Source organism: Rhinopithecus roxellana, chromosome 11 (genome assembly GCF_007565055.1).
Source record: "Rhinopithecus roxellana isolate Shanxi Qingling chromosome 11, ASM756505v1, whole genome shotgun sequence".
NCBI classification, from domain to species: domain Eukaryota; kingdom Metazoa; phylum Chordata; class Mammalia; order Primates; family Cercopithecidae; genus Rhinopithecus; species Rhinopithecus roxellana.
In genome coordinates, this window is record NC_044559.1 from 24,949,603 (window position 1) to 24,956,798 (window position 7,196).

The following is a 7,196-nucleotide window of genomic DNA, read 5'->3' on the forward strand; positions in this document are numbered from 1 at the left end:
TAATCTCTCTCAGATGAATATTTTTCTCCTAGAATGTAAATACTATGAAGGCAGAGAGTTTGTCTTACTGATCACGATACCCTCAACCCCCCCAGAAGTGTCTGACACATAGTTGGAGCTCAACAGGGATGGATGGATGGATGGATGGAAATGTATATTTGTATTTACCTCTGATAATTTCTCAAAAGTCTTGTTAGTATGAGCACTAACATTGATTCTCTAGTTATGCTTGCTACACAGAATACAGGGCATCTATTTATCTCAAAATATTCATTATCCCATATTGTACTAAAGCCATATTCATTCTTTATCTGACACATCTGAAATTAGTTGTTATTTATCTGAAATTCAAATTTAACTTGATGTACCACATTTTAATTTGATAAATCAGACAAACCTAGTTCTTAACATACCACCTTCACAAGACAGCCTGGCTAGAGTACTCCACTGGTCTCTGAGCAAAAGCCTAATCCCCTTAAAGAGTCTAAACCCATTAACCTACAGCAGCCAAACTGAGTGCTGTAAACAACCTCTATCTTTTGAGCTCCTGATCTTCTCCACCAGTCAAGACAAATTAGAAGAACAATAAGAAAGACAACAACCAACCATGACAATGAAAGAACCAGGCCATGATCTTTCCAAGCACAAACTGCAGCATTTTAGCATCTTCCCAGCACTGCTTCCATGTCTGTCCCTACCTGTCCTCCCCTGCCTCTGACATTCGTCATCATGACGCTTTCCTGCTTCTCCAAGGGACTCATGATCTGATCCTTGCCTCCCCCAATCCAACCACCTGCCTGCCCGTCTCCCTCTCTGCACTCCAGCCAGCTTGCATGTCTCTCCATTCCTCCCCTGTACCAGGCTCCTTCTTGCCACAGGATCTTTGCACATGCTCTGGCTTCTGCCTGGAAAGCCTTCCCTATCTCCTCCTCCCTCCTCCCATTCCTTAGTTAACTCTTAGTCATTCATCATCACAGCTCCAAAGTCACTTCCCTAGGGAAGCTGTCCCTTTTTGCAGGCTGGTCAGTTTCCTTGGATCTAAGCTGTTAAAAGTTCTGTGTATTCGTATGTTTACTGTGGCACTATTCACAATAGCAAAGACTTGGAACCAACCCAAATGTCCATCAATGACAGACTGGATTAAGAAAATGTGACACATATACACCGTGGAATACTATGCAGCCATAAAAAAGGATGAGTTCATGTCCTTTGTAGGGACATGGATGAAGCTGGAAACCATCATTCTGAGCAAACTATCGCAAGAACAGAAAACCAAACACCGCATGTTCTCACTCACAGGTGGGAATTGAACAGTGAGAACACTTGGACACAGGGTGGGGAACATCACACACAGGGGCCTGTCATGGGGTGGGGGGACGAGGGGGAGAGCATTAGGGGATATACCTAATGTAAATGACGAGTTAATGGGTGCAGCACACCAACATGGCACATGTATACATATGTAACAAACCTGCATGTTATGCACATGTACCTTAGAACTTACAGTATAATAATAATAAAAAAACTTAAACAAAAAAGCTCTGTATATTTTCCCTTCTCTACATTCATGATAGTTGACATTTTATTTTTGCTCTGGGATTATTTGATTAATGTGCTAGAATGAAAACTCCACAAGGGTCAGAACACCATGACTCTTTTTGTTATCACTATGTTCCCAGCACCCAGCAAAAGAAAAATAAAAAACTAGACCCTCGGTGTCACCAAATGGTGATCCTCTAATTCTCTCATTCCTTCCAAATGTATTAGCTGAATTTTTCAATAAAGAAGACATTTCCCTTATCAGCTCTTTGGGAACTGTGAGGTACAGTTTATACAAGAAAAACAGAATAAATGCTTGAATTTTCCCCTTTTATTTACCAGTTTTCAGAATAATTGGAGGTGACAGACTCCTCCAAAGGTAACAACTGAGTTTGGTTTTACTGTTTTGAGTATTATGAATTCATGGACCTATACACGTTGATGTGTTTCAGTCCACTAAAGTCATTATTCTTTGGGATGCTCAAATTGTCTCATTGTTGACCAGCAGAAGCCTGGTCCCTTTTGCCATGATCCCAGCTGTCTTTAATAGCTGTCCGGCTTGTGTGACAAGACATTCTTGGATCCCCTTGCAGAGCTCCGGACACCAACCTGGATCAGCTATTTCTTCAAGAAGGCCTGGTTCCTTGTACATTCTTACTCACCTGTGGCTTCAATTCCCCGGCCTCTAAAAGGAACACTCCAAATAGAAATTCTGTTGTGGTTTTTCTCCTGTACAGCAGACCTGTATACCCAACAGATGACTGGGCATTGCCATCTCTGCCCACAACACACATCCTGAATTTGACTTGTTTGCACCTGAAGTCATCGTCCATCCCCAGGACGGGCTCTCTGTTATGCCCTCCTCAGGGATCGGAACTTGGAGTTGGGTCAGGGCAAGACACTGTTAGAAACATGTGGAATTCAGCCACACCATCATAAGAAAGTCCTCTCTGTGTGTTCTGGCTAAACCAGCCTTCTACCAGGGCAGCATGATTCTGGGCTTTGCAACATTCGTGATCTGTCTGAGGACACTGAAGCAGATGCTCAGCCACATCCCTTAATTTGCATTAGCCTGTGGGAAAAATATTTTTAAGAAGTCTGGCTGGCTGAGCAGGCCAAAGGAGAAGATGGAAAAGAAGGTGGTTTCCTGAAAGCATGAAGTTGTGACTGTTCATATTTTGACACCATCCCAGGAAGAAGAGGCTGAGGTAGGAAAGTACAGTCAGCTCTGGGAGTCCCCTCTGGGGAAGCTGGCTATGAGACGTGGAAGAAGCTTCCCAGCTGCAGTAGAAGGCACAAGAAGGTTTCAGGCTTTCCAGGTGGGCATCGAATGGGCAGCAGCACAGGCATAACCTGGAGTGGCAGAGGTGCCAGGGAAGACGGCAGACGCCATGCATGACATGGCAGGGGGATCGCACTGCATCGATTGTGCATGAGACCACCTCTCACCACCCAGGTGACTCAAAGAGATAACTGGATGGGTGGTTCCAGGAAAAGAATGGACATCCTGCTAGGCAAAGTGTCTCAGAGCACTGAGGTTTGAAAAATGTGGTGAATTTGGAGGCACTCACAGCTGAGTCCCGGGACAGAGCAGGCACAAAAGCAACACCATTTTCTCATTGCCCAAGCCAGCCCCTGCCCACAACACCTTCACTTCCCAGAGCCACACCCAATCAATGGCCAGCCTATGATTCTAATCTTGAAAATCTGTCGAAGTCTTTTCCTTCTCCATCACTAAGCTCTCTCCTTGAAGTAAACATTTTTCTCCTGGAGGAGTGCCTCCTGGCTGATGCTCCTGCAAGTCACCTCACTTCTCTTCAAGCCCTCCTCTGTTACACACCATTCCAAATTGTTTTGTGTTGTTGTTTTGTTTTTGTTTTTGTTTGGTAACTTTTGCCTACCTTGTTGGCTCACACCTGTAATCCCAGCACTTTGGGAAGCCGAGGTGGGCGGATCACCTGAGGTCAGGGTCTCCAGGCCAGCCTGGCTAACCTGGTGAAACCCCAGATCTACCAAAAATTCAAAACTTAGCCAGGTGTGGTGGTGGGTGCCTGTAATCCCAGCTACGCAGGAGGCTGAGGCAGGAGAATCACTCAAACCCAGGAGGCAGAGGTTGCAGTGAGCCAAGATCGAGCCACTGTACTCTAGCCAGGGTGACAGAGTGAAACTCCATCTAAAAAAAAAAAAAAAAAAATTGCCTACCTAAATATAAAGTAAAAATTTGAGCTCACTCCAAAATATATTCATATTTACTTACAAGTTGAAAATGCCCTTCTGAACGGAAAATTATGTATATTTTAGAACATACACAAAAGAGAAGCTAAAAGAAAATGAGAAAAATAAATAGATGAATAGATGTGATAATACTTTTTTTCATTACTTCAATTAACAGTCTTAACCAATCTCACCAGAAGACTACCTGAAAAGTTCTTGAAGGAGTTTGGGATTGTAGGTGCTTTTGATGTTTTATTCAGACTAGACTAGATGATTTAACGCTGAAAGTGCATCTTACGTATCTAAAAAAGACTTTTTTTAGGGCTAAACATAATAGAAAAGTGATGAATGAAAGAATCTGTCCAACACGTCATCTTTGATTGAAGATAAATACATTCATCTTATGGTTCTAGCTCTATTAAATTGAGTCTGTTTAATATACCCTGTCTGCAGCTAAACTAATTATTTCTGGCTGGATTTTTAATGTCTTACCTAGCCCTCAGATAAAACACACAGTTGAATGGTTACGTAATCACCAGGTGCTGCTCAGGTGGTGATATTTCAACTCAAATACGGATATCAAAGAAAAGAAGCGAATAACAACAGAGAAACTTCTTGTGCTGGGGCCCTGGTTGCAGGATGGTGTCTCACCAGGCTACAGCTCTTAAATGGCAAAGCTGCTGCTGACACCTCTGTAGTTCTTGCAAGATCAAATACCAACTGCGTTGACTTCAAATCTGGCTTAAAAATAGGCCTAGTAGGCATAGTTTTCTCATCAAAACAAATTAGTCTAAAAAATAGCATTCCGAGAGACCAAGGGTTAGGAAAATTGTCCTGTAAGTGTTTTGAATTCTTTGTCACCCCTCATAACTGGTGCCATTCATGAGGGAGCTTATTGGCTCAGGGAGTGATAACTGAAACAGCAAAACAGGATGTGTCACCACCAGGCCCACTGCTTTGCTGCAATCTACGAGAATTAATCAGTCTTGGGTTTTTTTGTTGGTGGTGACGGCAGTTTTTTTCCTTTCTTTCTTCCTTTTTTATGTCAGCGTCTCAGATGGGCAGACACTGGAACAGCTTCTTATTTGCATGCAGCGTGGCCTGGCGAGGGTGAACTGAGGACACACGGAGCTCCCTCTGACTTGGCACCGGCAGGAAGTCGGCGGCAAGAAGCTACCACTTTGCAAGCCTGGGTGGCTTTTCCTTTTTTCTCTCTCTGTCATTCATTTTGGAAGAAAACATAAGTTTGATTTCAAACAGAACACAAAAACTTGGAAGGAGGGCCAAACACAGGCAGGCAGATCATTCTTATCCCCACTGGTTTATATATATATATATATATATATATATATATATATATATATATATATATACTTTAAGTTCTAGGGTACATGTGCACAACGTGCAGGTTTGTTACATATGTACACATGTGCCATGTTGGTGTGCTGCACCCATTAACTCGTCATTTACATTAGGTGTATCTCCTAATGCTATCCCTCCCCCCATCCCCTCCCCACAATAGGCCCCGGTGTGTGATGTTCCCACTTTTACTTTTTTTAAATTTAACTGGAGAGGCTGCAGAGGTGGCAGAAAGGGGCCGGAGGACGGTAGGTGCAGACTCGCGGTGACAATGCCCCAGGCACCCCCTTTCTGCACAGTGGGGTGCGGCATCCAGGGGCAGCCTCCTCTCCAGACACCTGGGCAAATCCAAAGCTGTGTTTCTTTGTCATCTACCTGAGAAGTCCCTTCTTCCAACGACCACTGCCGTGTGAGTGGTGACAGGTTGAGCAGAATGAGTCATCGCTGAAGGGAGGGCTGCACCATTTCACAGGACTTTGGTTCCTTCTCGCTGATTTTCAGATGCAGCTCGAGGCTCCCGTTTCTCTCTGGGTTTGAGTGCCGTTCGCAGAGCACTGCTGCCTGCAGCTCACTGTGTCATTTGCAGCCCTGCCATCTGGGGCCTGAGGCTCCGTACAAGATGTGCCCAGAGAAGCAAATGAGCAACTCTGCTCTGATAAGGGCAGCAAGAGGGCAAGCAGGCACCAGTAGGACACTGAATTTCTGGGGGTGGCCTCTGGCCAAGGTTCCTGTCACCTCTCTCAGATAAAACACCACATTCTTCCCCAACAGAAGCAGCAAAAATATATAATATAGGCCGGCGCAGCAGCTCACACCAGTAACTTATGCCTTGGGAGGCTGAGTGGGGAGGATCACTTGAGGCCAGGAGTTGGAAACAAGCCTGGGAAACATAGCAAGATCCTGTCTCTACAAAAAAAAAATTTTAAACTTAGCTGGGCGTGGTGGTGCATGCCTATAGTCCCAGCAACTTGGAAAGCTGAGATGGGAGGATCACTTGAGCCCAGGAGGTCAAGGCTGCAGTGAGCCATGATCACACCACTGCATTCCAGCCTGGGTGACAGCAAGACCCTGTCTCAAAACAAAACCAAACCATAATATACAGTATTTATATGTTGCTTTATTCCAAGGAACAAAAAATGGTGGGAAATTAATACAGTATAATATAGTATGTGGTAATATTTAGATATGTCTAAAATGTCACTTTGATGAGCAAGTTTTATCACTTTTATACTCATCCTAAATTTTTTTTTCCAAATCAGAGTGCAATGGCCCTTGGGAACTGGGAAAGAATGTCTTCCCAGACCTGGAGGGAGCTCCAAATGACTGGATCCTAATGATTCCACAGGTTCCTGGCTTTCCCCAGCAGTCCTTGCCCACTCAATCACCCTTCCTACAAATATCCCCATCCCACAAGGCAATGGTCTTTTCAAATTCCATTCAGTTTTTGTCTCTTACCAAATTGCTATCTATACTTTTAACAACGTTTCATCACCTGAAGAGCTTTACAGGGTTTGCTAACCCAATTGCCTTCTCACTAGATAAATATCTCATCTCAGATATCCCTCGAACTTGTACCTCTGCAAAATTAAAATGACTACATACTATGGAACGTCAGGGTTGATTTGAAGGTCAACACCAAAATACCACATCCTTTGAAGGGCCAAGAGTATACACTAACCTAGGTCGTAGGACAAATTTATAACCTGGGGATCCAGAAAAGGACCGTCCTCTAAGACAGGGGCTAACCTGGTTTTCCCCTATGTGGCTATAATACCTGGAAAAGACATGATTTGAAAGGTGAATATATTTGAATTGCTACAATAAGCCACAATCTAACAAGGGTCCATTTCTATTGGCCATGGAGCTTCCATTTCATTAGGATTTGCCACTCTGATGATGTCCTCTTACCCAACTGACCCAAAGACTTTTAACATCACACCTTTTTTTTTCCTGGGCTTTGAAAGCAAGTTTTTGAAGCCAGAGTAAATCATGATAGGCTGTACACAAAGTCTTTACCTGGAAGACCATCAAATAAATATTTTTATAAGATCTGTTTTATGTTTGTGCAATCAGTGTGTGTTGGC

General features: G+C 43.7%; 1 pseudogene; it reads right to left on the bottom strand.

Annotated features, from left to right (window-relative positions):
* Positions 1-2,165: 2,165 nt before the first annotated feature.
* Positions 2,166-2,936, bottom strand: LOC115900299 (annotated as a pseudogene).
* Between the last annotated feature and the right edge of the window lie 4,260 nt (positions 2,937-7,196).